Source organism: Equus przewalskii, chromosome 20 (assembly GCF_037783145.1).
Source record: "Equus przewalskii isolate Varuska chromosome 20, EquPr2, whole genome shotgun sequence".
Taxonomy (NCBI): domain Eukaryota; kingdom Metazoa; phylum Chordata; class Mammalia; order Perissodactyla; family Equidae; genus Equus; species Equus przewalskii.
The window spans coordinates 39479855-39500000 of NC_091850.1; the positions used below are offsets into that span (position 1 = coordinate 39479855).

Genomic DNA, 20146 nt, shown 5'->3' on the forward strand with positions numbered 1-20146 from the left:
TCTAGCCACCATGCCCTCACTACTCCCTCCAGCATGTCAACTCACTCCTGCCTCATGGTCTTTGCACTTACTCTTCCTTCTGCCTACAATGCTCCTCTCCAGATACCTGCATGTTTTGCATATGTGTTGAGTAACTTCCCTTCAACAGACTTTTATTTTTCCTTATAAATATCCATTACTAGAAGAGCTCTAATAAATTTGTGGTAACTAGGACATTCACCAAACTCACATTTCCCGTATTTAGCTGTTCCATTTTCTATGTCAATCCAGCTAATTCAAAATACATACTGTTATGAGTAATTGAAGGAATCATACATTGTTATGTATTAAACAAAGGATAGAAAGAAAGTTTAAGAGATTAATATTTGAGAGGTAAAATCTTTTAGAGTGCTGCAGTCTAGAAATAAAACAAACAAGGCTGGCCCCACGGCATAGTGGTTAAGTTCAGCACAGTCCACTTCAGTGGCCTGGGTTCATTGGTTTGGATCCTGGGTGCAGACCTACACCACTCATCAGCCATGCTGTGGTGGTGACCCACATATAAAGTGGAGGAAGATTGGCACAGATGCTAGCTCAGGGCTAGTCTTCATCAAGAAAAAAAGAGCAAGATTGACAGCAGATGTTAGCTCAGGGCTAATCTTCCTCAGCCAAAAAAGAAAAGAAGAAGAAGAAAAGAAATAAAACAAACCAAGGCAAGTAGATCTATCAACAGAAGGCATTTAATATAGAAGATTATAGGTACTGGACAACTGAAAAACAAAACTAAAAGGAAGATAAATCAGAACTAAAACCCACAACAGGAAGCATCTATCACAGGAAACAAGACTGAAGAGGAAAGGAGAAATGATTGGCTTCATCAAAGCTAGTAGCTCAGAAGAGTCGTCCTATCGAGTTGGTGCTCAGCTATCTGTGGAAAGAACTTTTCCTGGATGGGACTGGAGTCTTTAAGAGGGTACAATAGCATGATATGTTTGGCTCAGGAGGAGCTAAAAGAAGCCGAAGGCTAGAACCACCTATCATTGCTTGGGATATACTCCTTCTGCTGGAACAAAAATAAGGAAATCCTTCTTTTACCCCTTTCCAAAGCCCTCTAGTGCTACCAATCATCAGCTAGGAAGCCAGCTGGCAAAAGCGTCAGGCACTGAGGTTTAACAATGATTTGCTGTCCTAACATTGGCAGTACAGACTATAGAAGAATGGATTTAGAGACAAGAGATTCGAGATTCAAATTTGAACATCATTTTCTAGTCTTTCTTTTTGGAGGGGGGGAAGATTAGCCCTGAGCTAACATCCTCTGCCAATCCTCCTCTTTTTGCTGAGGAAGATTGGCCCTGAGCTAACATCTGTGCCCATTTTCCTCTGTTTTATATGTGGGATGCCTGCCACAGCATGGCTTGATAAGTGGTCCTAGGTCAGCACCCGGGATTCAAACTGGCGAACCCTGGGCCACTGAAGTAGTGCATGCTAACTTAATCAGTAGACCACTGGGCCAGCCCACGTTTTCTATTCTTTTGGAATGAATATATTAAGTTAAATGATCAAAAATCTAAGTCCCTGAAATTTATTGGTTCTGCCTCCTGCTTAAATGCCTACAGATAGTTATGATTTAATATAATAACGTCAAACAAAAAACATTGAAAGAGATAGAAGTGGCATTTTAGAATAAATGAAAATGCATGCATGCATATCCGAGGATTCACGTATAAATATAATTTGGTAAAATGGTTGAAATATCCAGTGCCGTTTAAATGTCTTTACAAATGTTGCAAAAATTCCCTAATTATTCATATATGAATGCCCGCTCTATGCTCTTTAAAATATTCTTCCTGATTGACTAATATTTAATACAAATGTAGGAAAACACTCATTTTATGATTAGGAGAATAATAGTTTGATAAAAATAGATACAAATAAAACATATAATGAATGTCAGTAGTGCTATTTTTAGAGCTTATTATAGAAGCAACACTATTTGATTGTTTCAAAAATTAGGTGAGAAAATGTTGGCAGAGATCTTATCACCATACCTTTACACATAAATGACAGTAAGAACTATAATTAAATCTTTTCATATATGATGTAAATATTATGCAAATTTGCAATGACTCATGAAAATGAATGTGCATGTTCCAGACTTAATTTAAAGAAATAAATGCAAAATTTATTCAAAGATTCTATTGCTTATTTTCTTATTGTAATTCAAAGACTATAACTTTGGTTGGAATTAGTTTCAACTATTTATAGCATATATTTGTAGATATTTATCAATAATGTTTTAATTAACTCTCTTGTAGTCGTAGTGAGAAGTAAGCTGGAGTTATTTATGTTGATAGTGGGTCTTGTAATTGTTCTGATACAAAGCAATTTCAATCAGAAGGTTGAGTGTTTTTTGTCAACCTTTTAGAACAAGAGCTTTCTAAATATTCTGAGTGCAACCCACAATAAGGAAAATATTTTACTTTGTGTGTATATATATATATATATTTTTAATACTTGAAACAATACTAACTCTTACAAGATAAAACTGCATTTGATCTAGGAATAGGAGTAGGAAAATCTATCTTCTATTCTATTCTATTCTATTCTATTCTATTCTGTTCTATTCTATTCTATTCTATTCTGTTCTATTCTATTCTATTCTATTCTATTCTGTTCTATTCTATTCTATTCTATTCTGTTCTATTCTATTCTATTCTATTCTGTTCTATTCTATTCTGTTCTATTCTATTCTATTCTCGTTTCCATTCTTCAGCTATTCCTCTTCCTCTTCCTTCTTTCCTTTCTCTTCCTCCCCCCTCCCCCCATCCTCTTCTTCCTCTACTTCCTCTCTTTTCTACTGTTTCTTCTTCTCTGCTGACCATAACCTACTATGTGAAAAATAACTATTCTGGGGATATGTTAACAATAATTACTTTAGAAATGTTATTCTTCCACCTTCTTGCCCATAATGATGGAAATTGTGCTTAAGTTCTTCAGTGAACTGGAGGAAGGGTTTTGTGTGTTTCTTTGTTTATGGCTTTCACGTTTTGAACTGCCTTCTTGTTTATCACACGCCTGGTGACCTTTCCTTTATCCATTGCATATCTACATTAAAACCTAAATACATGTCATTAATTAGATTGCATTATTTTTCTAGTGCTCATTTTTACATATATGAAAGTAACATGGATGAAAACAGTCACAGTTCAGTTGTCTAAACAAAAATGTAGGGTATCGAAAAACTCATTTAAATAAAAAACAATATTTATCCTTTTTATAAGTACCTAAATATTCCAGAAAGAGTGGATGGAGCTGACTCTGGAGTTAAGAAAGTCTAGACTGGTGTTTGAATTTCTGTGAGTAAATGAATTCCCTTGAAATGCACATATGGCTATGTAACAAATGAGGGGAAGTGGTTTTTAGTGAATTCTTTTAAACAGGTACATGTTACAATATTTCATATTAAGGAAGATAATATATTGATTGTAAAAACCAGTATTGGGGTGGATGTTCTGATACACTTCTGGAAATGCTGTAGAAGGAACTAGTACCACAATGACCAACATGAATCTTACGTTTTTAGTAACTGTAAAATGGAAATGAAAAAGTGAACAAAGTGTCTTATTCTGCCCTGGTACTCTGTGTATCCGATACCTGCTAACCTATCACTCTCTAATAATGGATTATTTCGCTTCCTGATACAGTAATCTCAATTTATCTTTAAATTATAACTATACTGGCAGTTCTCATTCTATCTATCTATCTATCTATCTATCTATCTATCTATCTATCTATCTAGATACATATAGAGAGAGAGGGAGTATACATGCAAGAGAAAGAAAAAATCTGTATCATATATTTTTGTCTCTTAAGATACAATGAATGTTTCAATCAACTTTAATTTTGATGTGTTTTAACATTTAAATCTTTGTGTAGTGGATACTGTGAGGGCCTGCTTAGCACTGATTCCTCCCTTCCTTTTTCCTTACGGAATCCCAGTGTTATTCTATATTCTCCTCTCCCCGACAGGGCTCTGTCCCTCAGTGGCTGCTTATCAATGTGCATCTCTTAAATCGTTTTGTCTAACGGTAATCTTATTTCCTGGAGAGTAATTGGTTAAAGAACAGACTTATACCCAATTCCGGTCAATTAGTGTTAGGGAAATTCACTGGGAGTTTTCTGAGGAAATAGCAATGCTTCTGAGAGACAGAGAGAGAGAGTAAGCTATAGGAGTAAATCATCCCTTTCTTTCTATGGATATGGATGAATCTCAGGACTATGTAGTCATCCTTCCAATAAAGAATCAACATTTTTACTAAATTTTGTGATTAATATGCATTTTTCTTTTGATGAGTCTCATTGATTGAAACACCATGTGTACTTGCTAGAAATTCTTGTATGTCATTTAGCATTTCACCAAATTATATTTTCTAAAGAGAGTTCAAGAAAAAAAAAAATGTGCTTCTTTCCCCAACATCTAGATTTAATATGTAGTTATTTTGAGAAGAAATGTTCTCAGGATCTTCTCTAATGTCTAAAAATTTTGGCATAACTTGATACCGAAGACTATCATACATTTGGAGCTTGCTGAACAGCCATGCTTTCTGTTTCAAAATGAACAAGAGGACCATAAATGTGCAATCAAATGAAACTGTAGGCAAGCAGGCTCTTACTATGATATTGTATTCCATGCAAAATATATATATTCCTCCTGGCAGCTTTGGGCTTGTTATGGCCATATTGGCTTTTAAAATTAGCAAAAACCTTCTTTCACACCTATTGGATAAAAAAAATTTTGATTACCTGCCTTATATTAGTACTGGCCAGGAAAAATCTTCCCAGTGCCTTTTCTTTCCTTCTCACAATCTTTCCCCTTTGCAAATAGTGCTCATAGTAAGGTCTTCTACAGCTTTACCTGCTTTAAATTATGGTCTTTCCTTCAGGGCTCAAAAATGCTCTTGTGGATTTTATTTACACTGAGAATTGTTGCATTGGTATATAAGACACACAAGAATGTTAATTATCCATTTGAATTCTCATAATTATTAAGCCCTGAAAAAAATTAATTGTTTGACTAGTACCCCAGCTTCTTCCTCCAAGAAGACTCAATGTGTTACACAGGCTTCAGCAGGAAAAGCCATACAGGTGAAAAATGACAATGTTTGCCAACTGCTAAACACGTGTAAACTCTTTGAGAAGTTCTTCCCTGTTGTAGCGGCAGGTGTATAGCTGTGTTGTGTTGCTTAGGAGCAGAATCTATTTTAAATGTTACCTAGAGAGGTTGTCTGCTCTTGAAGCTCCTTCAGGAGCTGGCATTCAGAACAGGGTCAATCGAGAAGGATGCTGGCTCCATGCCTGAATCTTCTGTTATGTTTAGTTCAATTAGATTCAAATATTCAAAACATGCCAGTGAGAAGAGAAGGTCAATCATTTGGAAATTATATTAGCCATATCTTGGAGGTAATTTTTGCTGTGTCTAGTGTACCTGAACTACATATACAAGAACTAAGGAGAGCAATATAATCTCTTGCCATCATGTGCGGAAAAACATGTTAGAATCAAGACAAAAATTTATATATTACAATAAGCCAACCAGGGTGTTAAAAATCGTCCCACTTAGCATATTACCTTCATCAACTTCTGTTTCACAGACTGAATTCTCTTTGCATGTACCTTGCATGTACCTTAGCAATATCATGTTTTCTAAATGCTTTTGCCCTTAATTTTCACAATACCAACTGAGATGTAAATGGGAAACATTTTGGGCAGGTCACTTGAAAAGTCAAATCACCAGCATTATTTTATTTCTTCATACTCAATATGCACCACACTCTTTTGTTTCTTCTATTACTCCTTTATTTTATACTATTGCCCTCCATTCTTTATAACTGCTATCATTTATTCTAAATAGATTCTAAAATTAGAAAAAATAACGTGAAATTTAATGTTTCTCAGAAGAGTTGATTTGAAAGAAGATTGTATAAAATAATTTTTAACTGAAGATATTGACCTGTTTATTTTTACTATACATACTAATTATTATGGGATATGTCGTATTAGATTGATGTATTTTGACTTAGTATATATGCATGCATTCGTTTTCCCCCTGATTTGTAGGTGAAGTTTTAAATTTTAACAGACATAATTAAAGCAAATCACAGAGTATATTTGCAAGATGATGATCTAAAATTCAGGTGTGCTTAAATAATAATATATTATTTCTAGAGTATGGTCGGATATTATTTCATATGCTTACAAGCTATTTTGCATGTATCTCCCACTCTACACCTTGTACTACCTGTATAAGTCTTTTACCAAGTTTTTGATGTGCTTGTCAGACTTGATTGATTTGTATGAACATGTATATAGTTAAAAAATAATAATAACACTGTCTTTCAAGTGAAATGAAAATATTTTGTTTGGATTTACATTTTTAAATCATTATTTTAAATTTTATATTTTATACTTGTCTATGTGTTTTATGGCATTTGAGTTTTCTCAATGTCTCAATGTCTTTCTTAGAAAAGCATAGATAGAAAATAGATAGAAATAGAGATACACACACATTCATAGATATATAGATATAGCTTTTTCTGTATATGTAATGTTTTCTTCTATTGTTGCTTTATTCTTATAGTTTTCTACATTGTGCATATTATTTAGGGAAATTAAATATCCTAAAGTGATACTTAAAGGGTTTTTTTTTTTTTTTTGCAAACAAGCAAATGAGTTTGAAAACCTACAAATTAATTTTTTTAAAGGAGAAACATTGGTAACTGTCATAATATTTTTTACTCTCTTCATTTTAAATTTTCCCTATCAGCTTGTAAATATATACACATTTTACACACTTTTGTTTAAAATAATTCAAGTGAGTATATAAAATTTAGTAATAAATGCCACTCTTGGGGCTATAGATTAACAATTATTTTAATTAATGGAATTTTGTCACTTGCATTGCATGTCAAAATGTGCTTCCTGTGATTATAGTGTGAAAGACTGCCAACCAATGCAGTCCCAACTAAACTTCTGTAAAATATGAGTCACATTTCTGTGTGTTGTCTTGAAATTTATAGGCCTTATCTAGTTTTCCTTGTCCCAGTTTATATCATTCACTATCAAAAATATAGCCATGACGCTGATAAAATGTTGCTCTTCGTGCTGTTCAAAAATACTGTACCTTAGGAGAGACTCTCTATAAAACACCATTCTGACTGAAAAAATGGCATTTGGTGTTTGATCACTCGCATTAATATTGTTTTATTTTTATATAAAACAGTAAAACGGCAGTAACGTTGAGTTACTGATGACATTTTTATTAGCAAACTGTGGACTTGAGATGATGCTTCTAGTTTACTGGACATGGTAGCAAGCTAACATGTTAGAGTGTTGGAAACATTCAGGGGCTTGTATATAAGCAAAATTTCCTTTTAGCCACACCCATGAGGTCCCTAAATATCACCTAAAATAAATATATATTGAATTGCAGAGGTAATTACTAGGATTCCAAAAAAGAAGGAGAAAGACACACAGAGAGTGAGAGGGATGGAAGGAGGGAGAGAGGCTTGCTTCTCAATCATGAAGACAAAATATTTCTTTTTTTACAATGTATTAGAATGATCTAGAAATTAAAATAACAATTTCCAGCACAATATTCTAATATAAAAAGGATTTCATTGGACACTAAGAATAACCAGGCATTGAAATTTGTAATACTGGGGCTGGCCCAGTGGCGCAGTGGTTAAATTCGCATGTTCCGCTTCTCAGTGGCCCAGGGTTCGCCGGTTTGGATCCCTGGTGCGGACAGGGCACCGCTTGACAAATGCCATGCTGTGGTAGGCGTCCCACATATAAAGCAGAGGAAGATGGGCACGGATGTTAGCTCAGGGCCAGGCTTCCTCAGCAAAAAGAGGAGAACTGGCAGTAGTTAGCTCAGGGCAAGTCTTCCTCACAAAAAAAAAAAGAAAAGAAAAGCAAAAGAAATTTGTAATGCTGTCTAACCATTATTTTAGTGTCATTGATGTCCTCCTAAAGGTCGCTGCTAAATGCAATAGTTCTGTGTTCATTAGGCAGTTATTGGTAGGAAATAGGGGCATTTATATTTAATGTACTGAATATTTTTTATCATTTACAGTTCTTTAAATTTTTATTTTGCTACTACTTCCAGGAAATGACTTATAGTTCTGTGATTTTATAACTCAAAAGTTGCTTTCAGGGTTATATAGGAAATATTACAAAATTGCTATTAAAAAATGTAATTTTTATATATAACTCTCTGGAAAATAATTAAAATTCACAGAAGAGGTTTTCTGTTGCTTTGAAATCCAAAAAAAGGTTGACTTATGTTTATTAAGACAAAATATCAACTAAACAAACAAATTGAAAATAGAATATAAAATAGTGATTTTTCCTTTTTTGTAGTTCTTTAATATAATCTTATATATGAAATACACATTTTCTGTAGTCCTTAAGAATGTAAATAACTAATCCTTACAGATTATGTTTAAAGGACTATTACCAAAAAAAACTATATTAATAGTTAGAGAATCTCTATAATATCTTCTGAAATAGCTATATTCTTGTTTACGCATTTCCTTCTTCAAGAACTTTGCCTGGTTTTTCATATATGATATAAATTCTCACCTTCCTTATTTCATTCACTTCAGTAATTATTTTAGATTGGTATACAGATGAAGCATTCATAATGGTGGTTGATTTTATCATTGCAATTCAAGCAGGTCAAGAGAAAGTTCTGTTTTTATTTTCATATGTAGTAAAGCTTTACAATTTTTGCAATTTTTCTATTCTGTTTATGTAGCACCACTTTTAATATCCCATAAAGACTGTAATTTATGATTTAAAGGAAGCATGCTTTGTTGTTTATACCTCTATAGGGAGAAAGGGATAAATATGCCTCATAGTGTAATAGTTTTCAATAGAAGTGTTACCTTGTGAAATACTGTTTTCATATGTATCTCTTGGTGCCTACTAAATAGAGAGTTTTTTTTAGCACTAGCATCTTTCTTACATGCTACTTTAATGATACTATATATCTTTTTCATTTAATTTCATTAGCAGTATTAAACATATAATCCCCTAATGAACAGTTTGTTGAATACCCATTAAATTAAAAAGAAAGAAATAATCATTAAAATAATTAAGAAAACCATAGTTATTCTTCACAAGTTCTCTATAATCTGTGTTTAATAATATCCCACCAATGGGAACAAGTTTGAGCCAATAGATATTGTTCTATTCAAAATTCTTGGTCTAATTTATAAGCTATAATGACTATTATAAATTAGGAATTTTCCTCTCTATTGTTAATTTTCAGATAATTCTGTTGCATAGTAATAGAATACAAATAGACATTAAAATAGAATGTAAAGAGGGTCCATAGATTAAAATGGGTTCTGTTTATATACAGAGAGTTTCCCAGTATCATCAAAATCATTATCTTGAGAATATAGTCTTGTTTTCCCATATTCTGTAAACATTGCCATTCAAGTCACAAAATATGGCATTGTTATGTGAAAACAGTAAAAGAACAAGAGAATTGACCATTTCAGTGTGATTTACAAACTGTTATTACTCTATTTATTTATTCATACATCTAACAAAGATGAGTTGGCATTCCACCCATTTCTTATAACAGGGTAGAGAAGGAAAGGAGGTATGCAAATGAGTTGAGCAGTCATTTTCCATGAATCATCTCGGCTATTAAAGAATTATGAACTCTCATTTTTGTGACAATAGTTTGTAAACAAAACAGAAAGTTATTTGGCATGAATCTATTTTCTAGTGAATGGAAGTAGTGAGAATATGAACAGGGCAGTAAGCTGTCCAATTCTAATGTGCTATTAAGAATATTGGAAAAATAAAGATAACATTATGATGTATTGTATTGTAACAGAAATGTAGCCCAAATAATCCTTTACTAGCTGCTCGGCAATTTGCCTTTTGTCCTTGATAAGCAAAGAATAAAAAGGAGCATTAATTCATCTCTTTTCAATGCTTTTGGGGGAGGGGGGTTGTTGTGTGTGTGTGTTTGTGTGTGGATTTTCTGCATATTCTTATCAACAAATTGAGGTTCTTATCCAAAATAGTCAAATACTTTTGAGCCAAGTATTTTATGTTTTTGTTTCTAAATTACTGTCTCAAATTGATTTTCTAAATCAGCATATCTTTATAGCATCATAGTCACACCCACGTTCATTTATCAATAGATGTTACCTTTTCATTGATTTTTCTTAACCTTTAAAATGTCACTTGGAAAGAATTAAAAATTACCAAAAAATAATTTTATTATTTACAATAAAGTATAGTGTGGATATAAAATAGGGTAAAGTGTGTATGTGTGTGGGACTCAGAAAGGGGAGCCCACCTGGTGTTAAGACGTTGACGTTCTTGACTCCGCTGACAGACTAAACACAGAGTATCTGGAGTGCAGGATAAGCTGCAGATGCAGAAGGAAAGACCACTACACGGGCACATATTTCAGACGTGAGCTTGAAATGTAAGTTAAATCAAACAAAGCTTTCTAAAAGATCAAAAAACAATGATCTAGAATTATTTGGGGAAAAATACCTGAAAGTTTACGTAACTTTCATAAGCATCATTACAAAACGTATTTTACCAAGTAACTGAATAATCGACATTCTATCTGAGGCATTCATGTAATTTCTGTGATTTGAATTTATTTTTCCATCCTTTCAACATCATGTGAACAAAGCCAAAATCTTTTTTAGATATACCAGCTAGTAATTTTTTTTTTGACAAAAGCAGAGAAAATAAAGCAAATTTGCATTGCAGGTATATTTGATCCTAGAAGTGATAGCAAGATGATTAAACAGCAGAATGGGTACAAGTATGCATTTTCCTTCCAAAAAATGGGAATGGAACACACCATAATAAATATGCTTCTGGTGGAAGTTGGAATTGCGTTATTAAAAGGAAGAAAGTCCCTCATAATAACACCGGAGGCACTAAAAGAAGAGAAAGGATTTGCAAAGTTGCTCAGAGAGTGTGATAATTAATGCTATGAATTTGATAGTGTAAAATTCTTCAAAAATACTAGTGGTTTTGGTTGGAGATCTACTCAGTTGAAGAATTATAGTGCCTGTATTACAACTTAAATATCCCCTTCCAAGGAGACAAAAAAGCAGCTTTATTAATATAACTATTAAAATAGGTTTATATATAGTGACACAAAAGGTGTTCCTTTGATGAATTGATTTTATCTTTAATTATGTTATATTTATTATAGAAGCTATGATTTTAATTAGAAGAAATAATTAGAAGAAAGAATAAGATTTTTTTTAGGATATAATAAATTTGTCATGTAGAGGTGGTGACCAAACTCCACCCTTAATATCTGATTAAGGAATTTCTACTTTTCCAGGGCATATTCAGGCTAATTAAAATCATGCTTGTGTTTTCATTAATGGGAACACAACAGTAATTCCTCGAGCTCATGATAAAAATGTATACTGCCTGATATCAAGTTGAGTTTCTGCTTTGATTATCAGAGGTCAGGAGAGTAAATGATTCATGGTCTTCCTTTATGAAAAATGAGTAACTATTTATTTTTACCAAAACAGAAAGGAAAAATGTTTATACATACAGAGATGACTGCAGTTTTCCTTTGGAAACATACTTTACCTACTAATAAATGTTAAAATAGTAACATTAAAATTCTGCAAGTCTCAATTCTTTTATTATTTAACAGGAGAAAAGTAATGTATATACTCCCATCATGGTCTAAAATTTAAACATCATATGCTACTTCAGAGTAACATTTGACCCATGTCTGTTTCCGATCCTGTTATGTTTGCATCTATTTTTTTCATAAAAGTATTGCTACTTATTATTAAAGCTACATTGTAAATAATATTTTTTAATTGTAAATATAATTTTTACAAAATTACTTGTAAATAATAGCAAATAACAGCTTCCATTTATGAAAAATTAAGTATTACTGAGGCTTTCCCGAATATTTTACTGAACTTAGCTCATTTCATCTTTTTTATAAATATAGTAAATGTGGGTACTGTTATTATCCCCACTTTGCAGTTATTAAATAGCAAAGCTGCGACCTGAACAAATTCTAACATTGTCCAAATCTACACTTTCTACAAAAAGAGTGACAGATGTGGAATAGTTTTGAACTTGAATTCCATCCTGATCTAAGACAATCTAGAAGAGTTCACCTTACTTATGGAAAAATAACCAAGGGTGGCATGTCCCTGCGCAGAAATTACTCTGTTGCCAAATAATGGAGTTCTCATTTCGTATGCAGTCTACTGGGGCCATTATGACCATGTAAGTGTTAACATTGGGAATGGAACATCAGCAACCATGGAACTAGAGAATCGTAACCTTTCCACAGGTTTACTCTTAAGATCTTTTTTTCTCCTCCCCAAAGCCCCAGTACATCGTTGTATATCCTAGTTGTAAGTCATTCTAGTTCTTCTAGGTGGGATGCCGCCTCAGCACGGCTTGATGAGTGGTGCATAGGTCTGCACCCAGGATCCAAACCAGCAAACTCTGGGCTGCCAAAGTGGAGCATGCGAACTTAACCACTGGGCCATGGGGCCTGGCCCCCTGGTTTTAATATCTTTGAATTTTCTCAGTGTTTTGAATAAATGAAAGAGAATATATTATAAATAATTGCATAAAATGGTCTGTTGTACTGAGATGCTCTATGTTTACCCACGCAAAGGAATGTTCTCAGATACTAGTTGAGATTTCAGGGGTAGCTGCTCTTCAAAGTTCTCACTATGCAGAGTATGCAAATTAATAAATCTCAAGAAATTCTGGAGAAAGCCTCCCCAAAAAATCAAACAAAACATTCCTTTGTCAAATTATTTCTGAAACGTCCAAAATTAAGCCACTATTAATATGTTTCTAATTTTAAAAGCAAATTTATGTGGGACTTCATTCACCTACATAAACTGATTCATTTGATTCTTTAATCTCTTGATCTCTGAGTATCTGGATGATCTCATCCTGCCTCCAACACAACTTATATATACTTTGCCTGCTCCATTAGAATAGAAGACTTATTGTATTGGGATTAGTACTTTGTAAGTACTTAGTAAGTACTTTGTACTTAGAGAAGGCCCAAACTTCTGGACAACTCTACTCTAGATTCATCTAGTTCCTTTTTAATTTAGTGAAAGGCCATTGGGAAGCCTTTCTATATTATCTATATTTAGTCATGATTAATTTGGATATGTCAAATGACACAATATGTCACACGCCAAAAATTAAAATGGAATAAGAAGGCACATGGCTATTGAGACATCATCAATGAACATTATCTTAAAAACTGGAAGTACCCAGTGTTATTCTTTTTTCTACGTGTGTTATATCGAGTCAACACATATCAAAGAATGGGGCAAAAGGCTAGTCTAAGTAAAGTCATTAAGGTCAGGATTTAAGGTCCTCTCTGGCATTCCCTTCATTCATATAATTGACTTCTGTGTATTGAACACATATTATGTGCCAGACCCTGTGCTAAGCACGTGTGATACAAGAAATAAAATGTGCTCTCATTACTAGAGAGATGCAGATAGAAGAAATAAAATGTGCTCTCGTTACTAGAGAGACGCAGATTTCTTGCAAAGGACAGTGTTAGTTTTCTCATGCTGTGTAACAAGCTACAACATACTTTGTGGCATAAACCAATACCCATTCATTATCTCACATTTCTGTATTCCAGAAGTCTAGGCAGGCTCATCTGGGTCTTTGACTGGGGTGTCCCAATGTGGAAGTCAAGGTTTCAACCAGGCTGGCCTCTTATCTGGAGGCTCCCAGGAAGAGTCAGCTTTCAAGCTCATTCAGGCTGTTGGCAGAAGTAAGTTCCCATGAGTGTAGGACTGAGGTCCCCATTTTCTTGCTGGCAGTCAGCTAGGAGTCTCCTTCAAATAGTAGTGGTCACTCAGCAGGCCCTTTCCTCCATCTTCAAGCCAGCAACAATACCCTCTTGTTTCAAATCTTTGACTTCCTCTTCTGTCCCTTGCTAGAGAAAATTCACTGCTTTTAAATAGCACATTAATTAGATCAGGTTCACTGGAATAATCTCCTTATTTACTATTAATTGTAACCTTAATTACATCTGCAAAAATCTCTTTTGCTATTAGGGTCATGCTCCCTTAATGATGGGGAGCATTAGGTGATTTCGCCATTGTGGGAACATCATAGGGTGCACTCACATAATCCTGGATGGTATAGCCTACTGAACACCTAGGCTGTATGTGCTAATCTTCTGGGATCACCATCATAAGTGCTGTCCATCATTGACTCAAATATCCTTATGCGGTGCATGACTGAATAAAAGAGTGAGCGTCATTGGGATTATTTTAAAATTCTACCTACACAGACTACACTACACTAACAGGAGAATACAAAGCATAGATGGGTAAGGCTTTGGAATGTTATCTTTACACTTGCATTTGATGAAGCACTACTCAGTAATGCAAACATCTGGATGTAAAAGGAAATGTTAGAAACAGAAAAAGGAAGATTGTGGGGAAAGTAGCTAAGGGAGGTTCCAAGCCTCTCTTTTCCAGACTGAAGCTAATTAATAATCTGTATCAGATTTGTTATTCCGTGCTCTCTTTTATGTTATACTCTAGATCCCCTGGTGTTTAGTTTTCAATGCTGCTACTGTTGTTGTTGTTGTTAGCCAACCACTCTGTATTTGATGTTAACGTTGTAAATGATTCACTTTCCCTTTGGGAATTTTGCAGAAAGTTTTTAAATCTTTAATCAAGTGAATGTCTAGGTGTATCAGTCAGGATTACGCCAGAGAAAAAGAACCAGGGGGTATATAAGAATTTTATTGCCAGGTATTGGCTGATGAAAATGCAGGAGGTGGCTAGGCAAGTCTGACATGTATATGGTTGGCTGTCAGAGGGCAGTCTGGAACTCTGGGGAACAGGCTGAAGCTGCTGTCCACAGGCAGAATTTCTTTTGCTTCAGAGAAGGCTCAGCTCTGCTTTTAAAGACACTTAATTGATTGAATCAAGCCCATACAAATTGTCTAAGATAATCTCCTTTACTTATGTCATCTAATTATGGACTTTAATCGTATCTACAAAATGCCTTCACAGCAACACCTAGATTAGTGTCTGATTACGTAGCTTGGGACAGTAACCTAGTCAAGTTGACATATAGAAAACACCCTTACCAGTTTCTGCTTTTTCTTTTAAACAAACAAACAAAAGACTTACTTTCTTTCCAAAGTGTTGTTAGACCACACTCTATAGAACCATCTCTTCCTTTTTACACTGATTTCCTCAAATGCATATTTAATTGTCAGATACATCCACCCAAAGTGTTGTAAGCAAATGCTTGATGGCCTTGTACATGATTCAACCATCATGGTATTTTAGGAATGATCTTACACTTACATACTTTAATTTTTTTTAATTTTTTTTTTAAAGATTTTATTTTTTCCTTTTTCTCCCCAAAGCCCCCCGGTACATAGTTGTATATTCTTCGTTGTGGGTCCTTCTAGTTGTGGCATGTGAGACGCTGCCTCAGCGTGGTCTGATGAGCAGTGCCATGTCCGCGCCCAGGATTCGAACCAACGAAACACTGGGCCGCCTGCAGCGGAGCGCGCGAACTTAACCACTCGGCCACGGGGCCAGCCCCTACATACTTTAATTTTGATGAGCAAAATAAGTAAACACCAATAACACAAATAACATTATCTTTACATATTTTCTAACCTTGTTTTAACGTAAGTTAAGAGTCTTCTTACACTTCAAGTTTTAGAGCTGTTCATTGATGTCCACAGTCAGGGTAGTAAAGTGGTTTCAGGTCTAAGTGGCATATTCTTTCTACTCAGTGTCTTGTTTGCCCATATTCGGAAGAAAGACCTTGAATATGCTATGATAGAGAAAGGGAACACTTATTAATTTGGCAAAATTTTGTGGTTGGCTTGGTTCTCAGAGCACATCTAAGGTTTTTCTTGTAGACTCAGATTCCATGTCTTCTCTAAGATTACTGCAATTCATACATCAGACTATAGAATGACAAATTGACACTTTGTTTTCCCATGGTAACTTTTAAGTGTACAAATAAGAGGAGAAAGAAAAGGTTATCCATTTATCTACAAAAATGTTCAGTCAGTAAACTTTTCTCTAAAAAACAGTGCTATTATCTTGAAACTTTCAAGATAAAAAATATTAAAAGCTTATGGAAAAGCTTTAATCCTTTTTAGCAATTTTTAAATGTCATTTAAGTTGTATTACCAATAATTGCTGTTGCTGTCTTCATCATTTATTCACAGAGAATATAAAGGCCTGGAAAACTGGAAGACAAACTGACTGGTTTTAATTGTTATGTGAAGAGCATATTGACATTTTTTCTTATTTTCCTACTTAATAAAAAATCCCATTTATATTTGAGTCAAAAATCTTTTTTCCAAAGCTTACATGCTCAGGTGAAATCTTTCTAAGGAAAATACACATTAAAGAGCTATGCTTTTGTTTGCTTATGAGCTTAGAATTCCTTTCTACATTATTCTAAGAAAATATTATAATTATAGTTGTCACAAAGTATTCATTCTCTGGAAATATTGCAAAGTATGCAACCATATTGTTATGGTGGAGATTTCAGATACCTGAATGCCTTTGGTTTATTTTTGAAAATGCTATGAGATATACTGTGGGATTATTTCAATCCACAAATTTTACCTATGGAGAAAAAACTTAAATAAATCTACTTTAATGCAAGTCATGATAATTTTATTTTGAAAGGAGTTGGATTTGACAGATTTTTAACTGAAATCAAAATATAAATGTATATAGAAATAGAATTTTGGAAACATTCTTTTATAAGTTTGTGAATGTCGCTATGTTATTTCACAATGTGTTCTGTGTAAATCAAGATTTATGTAGGTTTCTTCTACACAAAACACAAGTTAATTGAGTAAAAGAGATGTACAATGATATAGCACTGTTCGACTCATCATTATTAGGTTAAGTTGATACTGCAAATAACTATTCAAGCCAGTGTTGATATAGTCTAGGTTGATAAACTATGGCCTGTAGGTCTAAACAGACTGACTAATCATTTTTGTATAGCCCACAAAGAAAGATGTTACATTTTAAATTATTATATAAGTACCTACATAATATCCTCAATTTTGCCTCTTTGCTGCAAACTCTAAAACATTTGCTATCTAATCCTTTAAGAAAAAGTTTGCCAACTTCTATGTCAAATGAACATAGAAGAATGCGGAGTCCGAAAACCTGAAATGTAGTTTATTGTTTTTAAATTGTTCTCTGTATGACCTCAGACAGGATGCACTTAATTTACGTTAGCCTCAATTTCTTCATCTGTAAAATGGGCATAATAATACAATTTGCTCACCTTATTACATATAATACTTCTCAAAGGAAATAATGTGTATGCAATCTCTTTGAAAAGTACATAACACTATTAAATGAATGTATGATGGAATCAGAATATACGTAAGGCTTGTCTTTAAGAGTAGGCTCTGGAGCAATTGCTGAATTTCAATCCCAGATAATTTACTCCCTAGCATTGTTGACTTGGGGAAAGTTACCCTAAATTAATCTGTTACTTTACCTAGCAAGCTTTCTATAGCCTGGTTCTTTGAAAGAGTTGAGATCCTGCTAAGAAGTAGCTGCTGGCAGGTCCCTGTGTCCCTGATTAGTTCTTACCAGCTTCCCTCCTGGAAATCTGCCTTCATTGCCCATTGGCATTGACAAATTTCCAGATAATGGCTGGTTTCTTCCAGAATGGGCTTCCTATGGGACTGATCCTCTTTGTGGTTCAATTGCCTGGAAACACCTGACTCTGATCTTGCTCTGCAATTCAGGCAACGTGTCTTTTATTGCTATGTTATTGCCTCCCGGGCCACCTTTCATAGGTGCATCATTTTCTCATAGCCTCCTCTCACATTAACTTGAAGGTCTTTCTTCCGACTTCATTTCTTCCTCAATAGTCTTGGAATGCTGAGGGGCTATTGCATAAAGTGATTGGGTGGACTAAGCCCCAACACTGAATTCCAAATAGATTACGTTGTTAGAGTTCCTATTATAAAAATCCCCCTTTTCCTGAGTGAATGCCATAAATCTCACTTGTTGGCATAACAGCAGGAATCAGAAGGCCTAATGTAAAACCTAAGAATAAAATTCTTCTACTGGATGTTTCCATGTTGTATACCAGTTCGTGAAATCCAATGGTACATTCATGCTCCTATGCTTAGTTCATCTGAGAATCATACCAGTAAACATCCCTCATAAAGATGCCCTTTCTGTATTAAATCAAGCACAAATATTTGTCTTAGACTACTGAAATCCAGGTTTTCGTGATGTCTTTATGCTCAGGAGATTATGTCAGCTCTCAGCTTAGGGCAATTTAAAGGACACCTTCAACTTCAGCCAGCTTTAGGGCTCATCCGTGTCCCTGAGTCACTTATGCTAACCACCAAACTTCAGACCTGCTGAGCATTAAGTATTTATCCCTAACATATCAGAATTTTCACACATTTGTGATTTGGACCAGCCTATTTCCCTAGTTCTTCTAAACTAGACTGAATTGAGTAGATGATCCTAAGAGGGTTGTCTCCACAGAAATCCTTAGCTGAAATGTCCATTCAAGGACATGTCAAAACTCAGTTCAGAAAAGCCTGATTTTTTCCACCAATTTGCTCACTTTGAAAGCAATCAAAGTTCACTATAACAAGGATAATAGTCTTTCGATTAGAAGTAAGTATTGGAGAGAAAACATAAAGTTTACATTGTAGTAATTCTGGAATAATTAGAATTACTTCAAGTTATTTATAAAAAGGTTACTATTGTTGTTCTTATTGGAATTTTTATTTAATTATTGTTAAATCATCTTGCTTTGGAGTAAGTTTCATACTTATGTGAATTTTTTCTTAAAGTGAGAGAAAGCAAAGTGTAGCAACTTAGTTTTACCATAATCCATTATCTTGCAACTAACTGCAAGTATGTTTGTCCTCTGTCATTAATATAATAAATTGTATGCTTTAATTATAAATGAAGGTATAAATTGTGAAATATTAATTTTCTCAATAAATGTTTATTAATAATATATGATTCTGATATTTTCATATCCATAGCACTGAGTTTAAAATTAGTAAAAAATAAAAAAACTTAAAATGACAATTTTATATAATAAAAAATAGCTCATTTTTAAGTGGAGAAGAGTACATACTCAGTGAGACTGAAAAACATTCAATTAAATCGTAAAGTTGGCTTGTCATTATGAAATATGACTTACATAAAAAGGCCCCTTGAAATAGCTCGTGTTTTCTCCACTGGAAATCAAGAACCTAATTCTTGGTCTTTAGGTAAGAAAAACAACACTCTGTGATAAAGGTAAATGATCCTTGCTTTGTAGCCCCTTTGATAGAACTACCCTAAATGAAATAGTTCTAGTGTGGTGAATTGTGATAGCTTTTCATATTCCCAAGCAGGGCAGAAGCATCTGGAAATCTAATTCTCCAAAGATTTTTCTGTGCTGCTTTTAAACAGAATAGTAAAATGATGGAGCAGGTAAACATCTGCCAGTTACAGAAAACCAATATTTTGTTCAATAGGACATTACACTGTGTGTTCAGCAAATATTTACTGAGTATCTATTTTGTATGTAGTACTTACATTAAATAATGTGAGAGCTATCAAATATATAGTCCTTTTACACAAACACGTATGATTAAGTTTGGAAAGAAGTCAGACAAGATCCAGGAACAAAAACCTAGAGATTGAGAAATTACAATCCGATAACAATTAAAAGGACCAGCTTTCATCTTTGAAATGGTGGGAAATCACTTTATAGGCAGATCAAAGAGAATTTTTAATTATAGGCCAGAAATTTGCATTTTATTCAATAAGCAACTGGGGACTATTGAGGTTTTTTTGACCAAATGAGTGACATGTCAATTATTAAGCTTTATAATATATATCTTCATATGCTATTCTTAACCATATAAAAGGGACATGTTGGGAGATGGGGGTAGTTGCTTCTGGAATCAAGTTTAAAGTATTATTGGCCAGATAACTTCTTAGTGACGTCTGTAGTAAAATAGTGCCAACACTCTATAGTACTAGAGAGAACAAGAATGCTGTCCAAATGCTGAAAGCTGGTAACATAGGCTAAA

The 20146-nt window shown here is 34.0% G+C and overlaps 1 protein-coding gene and 1 long non-coding RNA gene across 11 annotated transcripts in view; one reads left to right on the forward strand and one right to left on the reverse strand.

The window, feature by feature from the left end:
- Positions 1-20146, forward strand: part of CDH12 (cadherin 12) — a 936971-nt gene that overhangs the window by 510644 nt on the left and 406181 nt on the right. The window lies entirely within an intron of this gene.
- LOC139077855 (uncharacterized) overlaps positions 1-20146 on the reverse strand; it is a 60969-nt gene that overhangs the window by 31624 nt on the left and 9199 nt on the right. For all 5 annotated transcript variants that reach the window (XR_011530440.1, XR_011530441.1, XR_011530438.1 and 2 more), the window contains exons 2-4: positions 15717-15876; positions 13688-13825; positions 10364-10519 (exon numbers count right to left, since the gene is read on the reverse strand). This is a non-coding gene — a long non-coding RNA (uncharacterized lncRNA). The remainder of the gene's footprint in view (positions 1-10363; positions 10520-13687; positions 13826-15716; positions 15877-20146) is intronic.